At 36.4% G+C, this 16,494-nt stretch overlaps 1 long non-coding RNA gene across 12 annotated transcripts in view; it reads left to right on the forward strand.

Annotated features, from left to right (window-relative positions):
• The window catches only part of LOC148223892 (uncharacterized), a 123,815-nt gene that overhangs the window by 59,167 nt on the left and 48,154 nt on the right, over window positions 1-16,494 (forward strand). For 8 of the 12 annotated variants that reach the window (XR_015803041.1, XR_015803045.1, XR_015803043.1 and 5 more), the window contains 3 exons: window positions 12,049-12,164; window positions 12,242-12,335; window positions 14,346-14,524. This is a non-coding gene — a long non-coding RNA (uncharacterized LOC148223892). Of the gene's footprint in view, window positions 1-12,048; window positions 12,189-12,241; window positions 12,336-14,345; window positions 14,525-16,494 lie in introns of all 12 variants that reach the window. The other 4 variants (XR_015803044.1, XR_015803040.1, XR_015803042.1 and 1 more) reach the window with 4 other exon arrangements.

The following is a 16,494-nucleotide window of genomic DNA, read 5'->3' on the forward strand; positions in this document are numbered from 1 at the left end:
CTGCAGCTTAGTAAGAGAGGAGCTGTTGCTTGTATACTGTCTGTCTGATTTGTTGCAGAAATGGGGATTTGTCATGGCTGAAGGAGAAATCCTGGAACAGAAAGGAAACCTTCACAGTTGAAGAAAATGAATATGCTGCTGTGAAAAAAATTAATTCTAACTATCTCTGAATTTTTACAATGGCAAGTGAACCAATTAATCCATATGAATTTTCTTTTTCTAGAACACACCACTTTTGTTTTGAAAACATTTAATCTTGTACTCTTAACTACAGCTAAATCCAAGAAACTTCTACCTTGAAAGTATATAATGCTATCTAAAGTTCAGTACTGTGAGAAAAACAGATATAAGTATACTAGAATAGCCATTTGGTGTAATGGAGGCTTTCACCTTACATTTTCTCATTTCCCTATTTGTTAATTGGACAGTATAATCCTCTTTTCTCACAGGACTCTGCAACAATACATTAATTAAGGTTTGGAAAGTATTCAGATTCTAGAATACTGAGTCTCTGACTGAAGAGCCCCTGAGAAAATGAGTGATTGGGCCCACAAGGAGGTTTTGAATACTGTCCAATAAATTAGGCCCATAGATACATATTCAAAAGCACAGAAAAAGTATTGAAAAGCTGCATGTCAAGCAACAATTGTCTCCCTCTCCTTCTGAGAAAAATTACAGTAGGTGATTTCAATCCATATACAACACGGTGGATTTGGAACTTTCAAGCTAGGATCTGTATGGATGAGTTTATGTGGCAACGTAAACTCATAGTAGCTGTATTACCAGTTCAAAGAATTTTTTGAAAACAAGCAAAGAAAGAAGCAGAAACTTTGAACTTTTAGAGCTAGAAAGGCAGAAACCAACTGAAATAGTTTCAGTAACAAACTGTGAATGGAAAAAAAACCCAAAAACACAAACATACCCAAACTGAATTTCTATGATTCCCGGATTTCTGTGGTTATATGATGATTACTTTCTGCCTTTTATTTTTTGGCTTGTTTTTGTTTTGTTTTGATTCTTTTGTTTTGTTTTCTTTTGTATCTGTGTGGAAGACTATCAGATATAAAAAAGAAAATGAATTCTTTTGGCTTCCCACAAATGAAGCTGTTAGACAGTTAGTTAAGTTTAAATGTGAGTGGTTTAGAAGGCTTAATCAGAACCACATGCATGTTTAAGGTTAAAGATTTTTTTTTTGTGGTTTACTATTGCCCTGTAGATGACATCCAGAAAAACCCATATGCTCAGACAAAGAATGATTTAAGCTAATAAGGTATTCTGCAAAGTGGTGTGAGTTTCTGTCTATGGCTTTTATGAAGGAAAAGAGCCTATTACTCTGTTTGTGAGAGCTGCATTGCACAGGTGGACTAAAGAAGTTCCCAAACAGGATTAATTTGCTTGTGCAATGCCATAAACTTCCTTTCAATTTCAATTGCAGCCCGGGAAAAATCACTTGGATTTCACACACATCTATGTATATCTTTTTAAAACAAAAGACACAAATATACAAGGCATTGGAGTAATTAATTTATTCATTAAGTTAATATGTGATCTACAAGTAATCAGGTGTATGTGTGAGCTGATATTACTATTTTTCAGCATTTAACAATATTATATTTTAAAAATATTGGACTTGATTTTTTTTGTCATTGATTTTGATAGAAAAGCTTCCAAATATCAAGATTACAAAGCATCAGATAGGATACATCAGATGCAGTTATGGTGTATGTTGTGCAACTGTATCTAATACAATCCTTAATTGACTACTATGGGGAGTGATAGGAGCTCTATTATTATTGACCATTTACAATTATTTGAGAAATGATAGGATATAGGTTTTGTGAGGAAGGCAATTGCCTAATAGTAGTCATTTGAGTAATTCAGTACATATAACCTAGTTTGAATGACATGTGTGAAGTCAAGGCTTTAAGATTATCATGAACCTTATTTTGTTATTTGCCTTCTGCATACACTAGACAGAAAAGACACACAAAACATTGTTAGAATTGAAAGAGAAAATTTTGCTTTGTTCATGTGTTCCTTAACTCTTAGGAGGGAATGGAATTACAGGATGGATTTTCAATGCAGCATAGCTAAAAATGAAAACATATATGCATTGTAGATAGAGATATAGCCAAAGTTCTACAGAGCTTCCCTAAGATGATGGGATCAAAAAAAAGAAGGGGGTGTCCTCTGCCCTTAAGCATAAATGGAGTGAAGATGTCAGCTCACATTCTGCCTGTGCTATAACTCCAGATACAGAACAATAGCACTGTGGCTAGGCTTTCAGTCTCTGTTTTTATAAAAGTGTCAACTTTTGTTTCAAATGCACCAGTTCTTATTTTTGCTTTCTCATTCACCCGTGATGGTTCACCAGTCAGTTTAAGCAAAAACAGTTTTAAGAATTCATGCCTTGGTAACGTGAACACCTGAGCTCCCTTGTGTGTTTCAATGCAGGAGCTAACGAGTGAGGACGGGTGATTTGTAGTGTAGATAATACACAGTTGGGTACCCCAGACGTGTGTCTATTCCTTTGTCAATGATGTTAACAAAAGGCAGGCATGCTGAGTAGTCAACCAGTGAGACAAAATATTTGTTGAATGGAGAGATTTATTGGAAATAAATTCCTATTTTTCCTCCTCTAATGTATTAGCAAAATGAACAGATAAATAAAAATCATGGATAAATGGCACATTTTCTATGAAATTCAAAAATTAATTGTTTGTAATTGAAAATGAAAGGCCTAATTTTTCTTTCATTCATGTTATGTTAACTTTCTCTTGAAATGTCTGTGGACCTAAATTGGTCATGGTTTTATTTGTCTTTTTAATGAGAATTAACCTCCAAATTGTGGAGATTAGTGGATTTATATGGGGAGAATAGAAAAAGATTTTTATCAGTATCTGGAGAGTTTATTGACAGGTCATATTTTGATGTGAGGATCATTTCTCAATTATAGCACAAGGAAAGCATTAATATGTTTGACTTGTAAATCAGAGGTAGAAAGTATTAAAGATGTTAAAGACTTAATTTCAAATTACTTCTACTCCATCTGTCCTCCTTTTGAAGTTTAAGAAATCATGTATAACACAAAGGCAATGTTCCATCAATGGCCACAGAGGAGAGAACAAAGGAAAATTAAGGAATGACTGTAAGAAAGAGCAAAACCCCATGAATGCCACATACACTGACATGTAGTGTACTACCCATGTGTAGTCCAAAAGCAGTGATGCTGAAAGAGCAATTCAAAAGATAAAAAACTCATCCCTGTTCCAAATCTTGATATTCAGAGGAGAAATTTACAAAACGTGTTTTCAGATTGAATACTTTGTTGGCATTTTTTTCCATCTCTTTATCATTCAGGCAGCATTTGTTTCCTTGTGTTTCTAATAAAATGAAAGCCCATGGAAACCAGAAACATCACTGTGTCAGACTAAAAATTGTTGAATAAAAGAGTGTGTGCCTTTCATAAGATAAGAACCAGGAATGAATCAGCTAACAGCAGGTGAGACTTAAACTGCCATAAATTAACCTCCTAAGATTTTCCTTATTTTTAATATTTAGGATAATATTTTTCTTTTAGTTTTCAATAGAATATTTGTTTAACACAGAACATGATGCATTACTCATCCTGCATTTCCAGTCATATACTATTATAATTACCGTGTGATTAGAGTGCATGGCTTGTTAGGCTTTTGTGAGGATAGAGGAAAGAAAACAAACTGTTGTAACAAACAATTTAGGAATCTAATAGGACTAGCTCTCTAGGTAGGAATAATTTTCTGCTCAATACACTGTTGGGACACTTATGCAAAGAAGGGATAGTAGAAAAAAAAGGGGTCTGACAATTCCTGAGGAAATTGTAGTGCATCTATCACCACTATTTCATTCATGCTGCTTCTTTGTGGTTCAGGAAAAGCGCACTTTAGGAAGCTGAAAAGGAAAGACTTTATTACCAATGTTCTGCAAGCCAGACTCATCATTGCTTTGCCTGGCTAACTACCTTTAGCAGTAGTTACAAAACAATGATAGATCACATAGGAAAACATTTCCAGTATATACATATGCCTTTAACAGATGAATGCACTGTCAATGAATGGATATGGCTATGCTAGTGAATTCCTAATGACGAGTTGTTTAAACCACTTTTAAAGTGGCATCAGACTGAAGATGTGTGATGTAAGTAAGACAAAGGGGCATTGGAAATGGAATGGAATAACTTGAATAGAAATATAGTAATTCTACTAGAGAACGGTTACTGGTAGCACCAGATTATTCTATTTAAGGAAACTAACACTACATTTTCTGCAAGATCCCTGTGCCTTCAGACTTGCACGTTATGTATGGAGTCCCATCAAATATAGACAAATATCCACCCATGAAATCAGTTCCCTAATGTGGAAAATGTTAAAAACTAGTTCCTGTACTCTGCTGACAGTCCTCGGATATTTTAAAGCTGTACCTTTAGGGAGGGGGGCTAGCCACAGATCCTGATTCCCATTGAATCTGAAAGACAGGATTCTTGACAGCACCCCTGGCACCACGTTGGGCAATGGAATCTTCAGCTCAGCTGTGACTTGGAGGCAAGCACATCAATTACTAGGTCACCAGCACCACCTCCTGTACTGTCTGGTTTTGCTTTGAAGAAGTCTCCTCTCCAATGCCTGGTATTGCTCACCTTATGAAATCTGACAGGATCACAGCCTAAGATAGTGCAGCTACAGGCCTGTTTTGCATTACTAAAATGGTGCAGTTTCCAGCCTCAGTGGGGGATTTTCAAATGTAATTTGAACTCAGCTCTCATGGAAAATCAAGAAGACTGATCAGAGTAAATTTTATATTTGAACTTACATAATGCCAATGAGTGCTATTTCTGTGAGTAGATGCGGTCTTCAAACACCATTAGAGAGTTTTCTTTCAAAAAACTTCACCTATATCAATGTTGCCGCATTAGAGCAAACAGACAAATCTCTTGAATTGGTGTGTGGTTATGACTTTGCTGGACTAACTCCTTTCCTTGCAGTTCTTTTGATTCAAATTTCTCTTGAGATAACATTGAATCTCAAAACTGATTGTCTAAGACAATAAAACTTCCCAAATTCATCTTCTGTTTCGTAGCATTCCTATGCAAACAATTTTGTTACAGTGTTCATGTCGCATCAGAGAGTACAGTGCTTTAAACAAAAATATCATATTGTCCAAAAGAATGTAAAGTAATGCATGTGGATTATTTTAAGCCATTTGATCAAAGAAAAGGTCAGGAAGAAATATTTTAAAATATTAAATTCCACTTGCACTGATGGCTCAGTATCAGTGTACGTATTTCAACAGCCAGTGCGGCACCCTGCTAACGATTGTAATACCTCTTTTAGAGTGCTAAGCTTTGATTTTGAAAGATACAAGGCCTAAAAGATTAAGTTCATAAGGTATATTGATATTTCTCCTTTGCCAGTTAGTAAACTCACAAAGCTCTGCATTGCTCATGGCAGTACAGAGAATTTAACCAGAAGCCTGTGAAATGCACAAAATTAGAAGATGAAACAGGCCATTTATGCCACAGCTGCAGGTTTAAGATGTATAAATGCACATATGATAGATGTACATTTGCAAAAGATGTGTTTAAAAAAGAAGAAAATGTAGCTTTGAACCCTTTGCTCTCAGCATCTGTAGTTCCACTCTGTTCTCATTGATGCTAAAGATGCTCTGCTGCTCAGTCAAGCCAGAGGTTGTGAGGCATGCCTGCAGTTTGGATTTCTAGGAGTAGCACTTCACTGTGACAAGTCAACTGTATAGAATAATATATTTTTACCAATTTTCTGGACACTGTTAGGTGGGTTTACGTTAAAAATGACTTATTCAGTACAAGTACTGACAAGTGACAACTCTAGGTCAATACTGAGAGAAGGGGGAATGTTGCCTGCCTTAGTTGTGTCCTATTGAAGTAAATAGGAGGCAGAGCACCTCTAAAAATGGTCCTTTTGTTTTGTTTTAGTTTTGCCATGATTATAGGGAATTAGACAACTGCCATGCAATTTCACCTTTGTTATAATTTTAGGTTCTTTATTCTCTAGCCTGCGTTTAGATAAATTTTTTTATGCTCTGTTTGACATTCTGTTTCCCTACTTCACCCGTCAGATCTAGAGACTTGTCTACTTACTGCAAATATTCACTAATATGAACCATGATTTTCTAGGTGCTATCATGATTTCTGCAGGAATTAAAAAATGCAGTGAGAGACATTATCACCACACATTATACTAAATTTCATCTTTATTTTGCCATTCTAGACACTCACATATTTTTGCAAAAGATAGGATTAATGTGTATTTTAATTTTCTAGATCTCTTGTCAATAAGGTTACTATTTCACCAGGAGCACAGCAGAATTCCCAAACCAGACATTCTGCAGTGGTTGGTTTCTCCTCTTCTTTCTAGTTGTCTCCTTTTTGAAATTTTTTTCCTTTTCCCTTTTTTTTTTCTCCTGGTATCATTCTCAGTAGGTGCATATCACATTAAAATATGGGTTGTCTCCATATCTTAGCTCCTGAGTACATTTTCCTGTCCATTAGAGAGTGATCGTGTCAGTCCATTTCTGACTGCCCACAGCTTAGAGTCCAAAATGTGCATATTTTTATAGTCTTAAATATTTGTGAAATATTGATCTCTGTGAAATATCTGTCTGATGTCTGTCTGTGTCCAAAGAACTAGGGAAATTTAATTCTCAGAAAACTTCAGTAACTTTGGTCAAGTTATCACCAACCTAATTTAGCTAACACTGTGAATATTAAATACTCAACATTTTCCTTCTGTATTTTTAGGAATAAGTCTAGAATGCCATTTTGCCTCCTATCATGTTACATTAACTTCATAAACCCTGCTATGGAATGCTTTTTTTCTCTTCATTTTCCTGGCCTCTCCTCCTCACTGACCTTTCACTGGAGTTTTCCACATCCTTATTCAAATGTGGACCACAAAATTAAGCATAAAGGTGGTCTGGTTTGCTAAATTGTGTCAGGGACAAAATTTCCCCTGATTCTACTTGATGTTCTTCAGGTTATGCTTGTAAGTTATGCTTGTAAAGAGCTTTCTTTGCTGCCGACTGCTGACAGTTCTGCTGATGTAATTATCCACAGTGACCCATATGTCACTGCTTTCTCAGCATCTGACACTGTCCTGCATGACTTCCTTGTCTCTAAGCTGAGGAGACAGGGGTTTGATAGATTGACCAGCCAGTGGACGTGGAATTGGCTGCTGGGTACGTACTCAAGGACCAAACTCACACATCCTGTGGCTGTCAGCACAGGCTCCAAGGGAAGACCAGTGACCAGCACTGTTCCTCTGTGCTTATTACTGGGACCAGCACTGTTTGACATCCATGTCAGTGGCAAAGTGGGAAAAACTGGACAGGGACGTACAAAGGCATGTAGTGACAAGACAAGGGGGAATGGCTTTAAACCCAAAGAAAGTAGGTTTGCATCAGATATTAGGAAGAAATTCTTTACTGTGAGGGTGGTGAGGTGCTGGAAAAGGCTGCCCAGAGAAGCTGTGGCTGACTCATCCCTGCAGGGGTTCAAGACCAGTTTGAATGCAGCCCTGAGCAACATGGGGTAGTGAAAGATGTTTGTGCTCATGGATGGGGGTTGGAACGACATGCTTTTTAAGGTCCCTGAAATATAATAAAGCCACGTGCACTGTTAACTATTGTGTGTTTATGGAACCTGAATAATTATAATATTGTGTGACACAGTAAAGCTAATACCTTTAAAAGACTCTATTCTTGCCGCAAATACATAATTTGCATGTGAATAATTAGCTGGAAAATAAAGATGCTAATTTTCATAAAGTTTCACCAAGTTATAATGAAAAACATGAGGAATATGGTTAATATAAAATTAGTGAATAAGAAATTCATTACATGCATTGTATTTAATGTCTACAGGCATGATATATGTTAAAAAAAACTTCTCCTATGTGACAACAAGGGTGATTCCAATTATTAATAATTCTACAACTGAACTACATGAATTTTAGATTTGATTGATACACAGACAATATTCTCACCCAAGTGGTCCATCGTGCTTTTAATGCAAGAAACACAGAGTCAATATTATGTCTTATTATCTGTACTGGATCATTCACTAGTTAATCTCTGTCAGTGTACTTTACTTTTGCCATTCTCTCTTCCAAGTTAACTTATTAGGACTACTTCATCTTTCTTTGGTCAGAATGTTAAAATCTCAGGGCGGTGGGGGGTGGTGGGGGGGGCTGGGTGGTATTGCACTGCAGTTTTCTTCACATTGTTTTAAGATCTTTTTTCTCTCTTTTTGTTTTTCACCTATTTTTATCCTTTGCTACTGCTAAAAGTCTTCAATACGCAGTTTAAATCTCTTTTCCTTCTACAGTGCTCCTTTTGTTATGATATATATAATGGCTCAAAATGATCTTGGGCACAGAGCCACAGTATTAAACTAGGAATTAATATGGACCAGTACTCTTAGACTGAAAAAATGCTTACAGTCATTTGAACACCAAAGATAAGAGAGAGAGAGAAGCATATTTCTAAATTCTTTGCAAATGAAAGATACAGGATTGCTGTTTAAGGGAGTTTCAACTGAGCACAGAAACAGACTGAATGCAATCAATCAAAAAAGATTTATTCAAGAGTCATAAATTAGTCTCTACCTTAGATTCCTTCTGTCTCCCTTTCTTATATATCATCTCTTGTCCTGACATTGAGTCTGAAGTATTTCCTCCAGCCAGTAAAGAAAGATTTTCCAAACTCAAGAGTCCAATTAGGAAAAATGTTCCCCTGCCTTTCAGCATTGCATTATCTGAACCAGTTCCCTCCAGAGCACCATCTACAATGGAGGCATTTATAACTGAAAGTATCTCAGTAGGAAGGGGTACTCACTTATTGTATGAAAAATTGAAAACTACAGACTGAAAACAGGCACAGCTTGAGTGGTGCAGTATACCTGCTTTGTGTCTGTTTTATGACTGAGGCAGTATTCAGCAATTGTGAGGGAAAGACATGGTAAAGATGGCCTGAAAAGTTTGATAAAAAGTAAGAAAAGTGGTTCCAGACCAGCTGCTATGAGAAGGGTCCACAGTTACAAGTGCTCATTCCAATTTTCAGCAAGGAATTATTTCAGCAGCTTTTGTTTTAAGAATTCCCTTGGCTTTTGAAACTGTCTCCTTCACTGGCACTTCCAGTTCCTGCAACAGCCCCTGTCCTGTGAGTTAGCTGGCATCTCCTCATCTGTAAGGGAAAGATTTAAAAAATAACAAACTTGAGCCTCTTTCCCTCCATTGTCAAGGTTTTGTAAACAATCACAAGAGGTAGAAACATTCTCAATTGCTAGTTCATCATGCCGTGATGAATGAGTCTCTTAGCTGTGCTGGCACAAAGGTCTGTGCACCCACAGTCAGCTTTCAGTGAACTGATTTGGCTCTGAAACACTTTTCTCTCTCTCCCTCTTCTCTTTCCCCCCAAGTATACTTTAAGGCAGAGCAATTGCCCAGATTTGCTCTCAGCAGAGGTATAAAAGTGGTTTTGCTGTAAGAACTGAAAGGCTAATATGGTGCACAGAGAGGAGTGGGTAACATCAGAGGAGCCTCTATTGAAACAGGCTGAAGAACTGGTGCTTTATAAATGCTAGCAGGGGCTGGAAACGAAGACGCCATGTGTTTTAATTACATTACATATAATTTAAGCGTATGTTGGATGTTAGATGCTGGAGAGATATTATTGTATATTTACTCTGTTTTCAGAGACAGGTTTCTATGTTATAGTTGTTCCTGAATGCCTTATACGTCCTTCTTTAAACATGCTATTTCTGTCTAATTATCAATTAAAACAGCCAGGCAAGATCCGAATCTGTTATTTCCTTTCAATTTGTCTGTGCTATTGGTATTCTCCAGCTTTTCCCTCACTGTGAGTTCATTTGTTTTCCTTGTGACAGCTGATGTCAAGCTGATCTGTATTTATCATCTCACCTTCAATATTTACTGGGATGTGCCACAATTAGAACAGCTGACATTTTGCTGTAGGCAGAACCAGAATTATATTGTATGTGTTCTCTGTGGGTCACTCGGCTGGCTACCCTTTACAAATATGCAGTTATTTAGATTTGTTGTTAGGCAGTTCTATGCTCTATGTTTACACAATATGCCACTCATTTTGGATCCTGGGTTGTATTCCTGCTCCTCTGTGTTTCAAAGAGTTAAAGTTCATTGGGGCAGTAGAATGAGAGCAGGGATAGAAGTTAGAATGGTCAAGAGGATGGAAATCTAAATCAGAAACTTAGCAATGACTAAGGTAATTAGTCATTACTGAGTTTCACAAAAATGTGATTTTGAATTTTCTCTGAATCAGTGAGAGGTTGATGGTTGTAGCAGTGTCTGAAAAACACATCCCTGAGCTAAGCAGACCCCAAAGATATGAGCACAGTAGCTGGTTTACACTCTTGAGGACAGAGCAGAGGAGTGTACCAGCAAGCTGTGGCTCAGAGAAGAAAAAATGTCTTGTGAAAGGAAAAAATAGGTGAAGATTCAAACCTTTTTTTATTTCACAGAAATTATTTACAAATTATTTCTATCGCTTCAGCATAAGAATTTGACTATTTTGAAGACTAAATTAAATGAAATATTGCTGGCCTGTGTTCTGGAGGAGAACAAGACCAAAATCACATTTATATGACTTTTAAGTAGCTTTGGACAAGCATGTGAACTCAAAGTTCAACTAAAATTTTAGTGTTGACCTTTCATTGGTTTGAAAGGACTGTCAGTGTATTTGCAACACTGTCAGGCCCACTGACAATGTCAACCCGCTGTCCAGTTACATCGTGTCACACAGAGTTTCGTGCCATCAGACGTGATAGATGGAGCTGTGCCATGTCAATGCCTGATGGGACCCGCCAGAATGTGGGACAGTAAAAGGAAAAATTCTCAGCATCTTTGATTGAACTTAGTAAAAGTCAAGATACAGATGCCTGAGGTTCTTACATGAAATATTCTGCTGAAGAAAACAGGTGTCTTTTCTTGTTTCCTTCCTTTACAATATTTCAAGGCACCTTGGCTTTGTTTGAACTGCTACACTGGTTATCTAATGATGATTTAATGAGGTGGTAGGGGATCAGTTGACATCATGGCTGTTAATAAAGTGGCAGTCAACAAAGTCTCCTGCTCAGCAGCTTAGAGAATGGAGACCACAATCTCAACTGTCAAAAACTGGTTACTGCAATAACTTCAGCCTTCCAGGTGCAATGCTCTGGATGCTCTGCTCACCTTGCAGTTGCTTTTATTCATTTAGCTTGGTTAAGCACTTAGTCACATTTTTTTCCTCGATTGTTTCTCCAGAGTGTTTGAAACATCTTATCTTCCTTGAAATCATAAAAAAGACTCCAAATTTTGCTTCAGGCTGTTTCCAAGCAAAGTTGTGTTCCCTGCATAAAATGAGTCAAGTATTTAGTCTCTGTATATACTATGCAGGAAGGACAAAAGTCACACATGAAGCCTCTTTATGTATAGGGGCAACATCTTTCAAGAAGCAGGCTAAAATCTTGAACTCTGGCTGTGTGAGTTAGACACCAATATTTGATCTCTGAAACTGTATCTCCAGTTTGCTCTTAAAAAGGGAAATTCAGGTGCAAAGCAAAATGCTGTATAGCTATTGCTGGCCACATCTAGGGAGAATATAGGAATATACAATGAAGTCAATGGTTGGATATAATACTGCTCATTTTCATCTGTCTCCTAACATTTAGAATTCTTTGCAGGTTTTGTTCTATTTTCTTTTCCTTTTGCTTTTTAAAGCAAATAATGGCAAACAAGCCATTAATAGTGAGAAAAACGAATAATCTGTTAGAATAATTGTTAGAATATTTCACACATCACAGTGTGGCCTGTGGGAAGAGGAGAATGCATCCCCACAATTATGACACAGGTACTTCACATCTGCAACAGAAGCAGCAAATTTAAAATGAGTGCAAGTTGAGAAAAACTGCTCAAAATTTAACTTAATTATGAATATTTTTGTCTGTTTTGTGCTTAGGTGATATGCAAAGGCATGTTAAATGGCAAACAAAGCCAGGTAAACCAGAAGGTGCATTGTGTCATTGTGGAGCACAGCAAGTCAAGAATCATGCATTCTTCCAATACTTCACAGAGGTGAGATAAACTAGAGTATCCAAGGTTAGTTAATTCAATTACATTCTCACTGCACATAGGCTCAATCTCAATCTCAGCATGTCATGTCATTTACTCTAGAGGGGGCAGGAAGACTTCCGTGGGTTCAAGTGGACTTAAACTCCAGATTTGGTCATAAGCTTAACTTTGAGGGTAAACATCATTCATTAAATCTTCTCATGCTTTTTAACCTAAACTAAGAAATAAATTCCTGCTTTCCTTTCTCAGTGCACATGTTTAATAGACTTCTAATTAATCATCTTCAGCATGTAACTCCTTGTACCTTTTAGCTTTTCATTTTGGTGGCTTTGCAAGTTGTCTTGTTAATTTTCCACTCCAACAATCAACAAAAATTGGTTTTGTTTTCTGACTATTTCAGATTTATTGGTACATGTTCAGAAATGAGAATTTTGTTCCTCAAGAAAAGTAAGATTTCAAGAATTGGTTTTTTCATTATCCAGACAAAAACTGGATTTCTTGAGAAAATGAACCATTCCAGGGTGTTAATGCCTAGCAGTATTCTGAAAATATATTGGAGACTCAAAACAGTTACATGGTCTAAAGATATACATGGGGAAAGGTTTGTCAGAACTATTATCTTGTATTAAGTCAGCTGATTTATTTATAGTAGCACTCATCACAGCACCACTGTTGCTGGCCCACTGCCTAACTCCAGTCTAAATTCTTTCTGGATCCTCATTGTCTCCACACAGGCAAGTGCCCATCCTGGCCATTCTGGCCTGTTTATCCTTATCACACTCCAGCTGTGTAAGCTGTGTCTGTGATCCTAATGAGCCTGTAGCTCTGCAAGAACAAGCAGACCTCTGATTCCTCCTGTTCACTCACCATTCTGTGAGTGCATTATTGTACAAGCACTTCAGATGGTGATTTCCCAGGGAAAGTGTGAGCACATTCCCCATCAGGCCCTCATTTGAGTGCATTCTTTTAGGGATACCCTTCTTTCAGCCCTGCTTTCTTGATTATGAGGTCTCTTTTGTCTACAGCACCTTGCACACTCTACTTGCCAATCTATGTGTTTTCTTGTGTGTTTTTATTGAATTCTCCTATAAATCCTGGTCATTGTGGGCGCAAACTGACAGCAAGATAAAACTGATATTCATTTATGCAGTGCATAGCTTGCAGTATTGGCAAAAATACATGTGTTTGCATTATTAGACAAACAATTTAGCATCTTAAAGATTAATAATGATCATCTTTCAAGGCTGTATTAGATATTTTAAGAGAGCTCTGTGTTATTTTACCCTTCTTGATCCAACAGCACATGAGAAACAACAATATTTTAAAATAGGAAAATTTAATAACTTATAGAGAAAAAAGTTACTGTATGTTTGGTATAAGTAATCATCTAGCTTCATTTCATATTGCAGTCTTAGTGCAGAAAACTAGGGTTTGTCTCATGTGTTCATTTGTGCCTCACACAGTTCACAACTCTTTAATTCTTTACCTGAGAGGTTTAAGATATTGGACAATGATACTTTAAGTCTTTGGGTCATTGTCTTAGATAACATGCTTTTCCCTACAGTTCAGCCATGGAGTGATCTGGAATAACAATAATTTAGACTTGCCTTCAAGGTAGACATTATGGCTAGATACTCAAAATGCTATGCAATTCATCGTAGCTGAATATGCATATTAGGTATAAAACAATGTCCATTCAAAGAAGTTATCTTAGTTCCACATAATATACCTGTCAGCAACAGTGATGAAAGAGATAAGCCACTCCCTAGGTTATTTGGTTTTTGCCTTTCCTACCATTTATTAAAATAGTCAGCTGGCATTTCCTGGATTTCTAGCCTTCAAGAGATCTTCTAAGACAGATGATGGTTAATATCAGACACCCTGTGAAGTGATAGTCTTTGTTTGAAGAATATTCTATATGTACCTTTTCATTATTTATTCAGTACTCTGACAATAAAAAAGGATACTGGATAAGTTTAATTATATTGTGGGCTTTTTTGCCAGACATTTTCCCACTTGCACCATTCTGAAGCAGAATGTGTCATAAAAGGTTGTCAAGATAATTTTAAGTGAGCTGCTAAAAGTCTGAAAGAACATCAAAGTCTATTAAATATTTCCTTTCATATCTTCATATCTTCAATGCATATTTTATGTATATATAACATTTGTATTGTTCTCTTGCAGCTAATGGACATCTAACAGCTTAAATAAATCCCCAAATTACTGGGTATTTAAACCAGGAAGCAGCAAACAAGAAAAGTATTTTCCTCAGAGCAGCGTGATGGTTCCAAGGAATGGAATCAGAAAGGTTTGCCATGGCAACTTTGGAGGGATGCTTTTTTATTTTTGAAAAGGCTTGAGAGGTATGGTGTCTTGGCATGCACCTTAGAATAGGAAATTTGCCAGCTAATTATTTTCTTTGTTCCAAGAAAAAGAATAAAAGTCCCCTTTTTCAGTGGTACATGAATTGCAGTATTTGACAGCATTGTCTTTAGAGTTTGACAGATATCTAAGTAGTGATAAGACTAGATATTGAGGAGGCTAAAGGCTGATCTGAGAGCTCACAGCTGCTTAAAAAGCAGTCAGAAAGCTGACACAGTCAGATTCCTCTCGGTAGCACCAGGTGACATAAAGGGCAACAGCTGCAGACTGCACTTTGAGACATTTAGGTTGCCTTCTTGTGACAAAGAGGGCTACCATAGGTCACTTCTGACTATTGTTTCTGGCTTCTAAGAAGAGAAAATGAATGATACTAAATTAATCATTACAAATTTTAATTAAATACAGTTTTACCTTCTTGTATTTTACCAGATGGCTGTATTAAAAATCTGAGCTTTAACATACTGATGACAAGTTTCTTATCCTCTCAGCATTCCACATAGTAATGTCATAATATAAGGAGAAAATGTCTCATTTGTTGTCAACTGCAGCTCTACAAATGAGAAGAAATAAATGTATTAGATTAAGAAATTAATTGATTGTGATTCTGCAAAGGACAACTGTCAGCACCTAATCTAACCTCCTGACTGCAGGGCCTTTCCAAGTTATTACTTGTGTAACTAGACACATCATTTAGGAAAAAAAACCTTCCAAATGCGATATGACATTTCCAGTGAACTTGTAAGCCTGGTAATCGCAACAGTGCCTATGTCTCCTCAGTCTTTGCATTTTCTCACTCATTATTTTTTCCAGACGTTATTAACAGTGATGTGATGTTTCTCTTTATTGTTCATTGATAAAGATATCAATCAAGATAAATCTGAGAGGCCTTACCATACATTTATCAATAGGAAAATAATATTTTGATAATTATTCACTGCTCACATCTCTGTGCAGACCTATTCACCAATCTTTTAAAATGTTAGTGTTTGATTTTTTTTTTTTTTTTTACTTAGTTAAGGGATTCCTTTTCACATCTCAGTTTAAAAAACAGCAATCAGTTTTTCCATGTATCTTTTTCCCTTTTCTTTCCTTTGGTGAGGCTTCCCACAAATTTTATATATGGGGATTTCTTTTTCATCTTCTTAAAAAAGTAGGGATATTAGCTCAGGGTCAGCCATGAACTCATCTTCTCATGTCTCCCCAGACTGATGAACATTGTTAAGTCTGATGTCCTTTGAACACGCATTAAACCTCAGACTAATTTTTTCTGAAGCTTTTTCAATATATCTCATGATATCTAAAATAGATAATTCAAATTCTATTTCTACCAACAAAAAAGAGACCAAATCTCTTCCTTCTCATCCAGTATATGGGTTTAAAAACTATACAGAAGTTTGAAGGAAATGTAAAGAAATAGACAAATTTCACTGGCATTATGAGAAATTAAGATACAGTTAGCTATGAATAAAATTAGTGAAGAACCAGCTAAACAAACTGCCTTCAGATAATTGTGTGAATGAGATTCTTCTGCCTTCTTTTAATTCATATTTGACTTTCTCCTGAAACACTGCTGTTAGTTGCCATTTGAAGCATATAATCTCGTTGTCTCCAGCTCTCCTTTCTTCACTGTAATGGAAAGCTTTCTGTTTATCACTTTACCTTTTGAAGTGTGTCCAAATCATGGGTGGTGAATTTTCAAAAAATGGTCCTGAGTGTACCACAATTTTATTAAGTGATGAAGTTTCTCCTTAAAGATGACTTAAGTTATTTAGTGACAGAGATTTAGCTTGACTTTTCCAAGATTTTTTTAATAGGGTATTTTTTAAGAGTATTTTCACCTATTCCTAATTCTTTTTGCATAAATGTTCCAATATAGTCCTTCTAGAAATATGAGGAAAAAGTGCAGAAAATTATCTCAACTGTACTATGTAAAGCAAATAAATTAATGCAA

The sequence above is a fragment of the Sturnus vulgaris genome, chromosome 4 (assembly GCF_052056855.1).
Source record: "Sturnus vulgaris isolate bStuVul1 chromosome 4, bStuVul1.hap1, whole genome shotgun sequence".
Classification (NCBI taxonomy): domain Eukaryota; kingdom Metazoa; phylum Chordata; class Aves; order Passeriformes; family Sturnidae; genus Sturnus; species Sturnus vulgaris.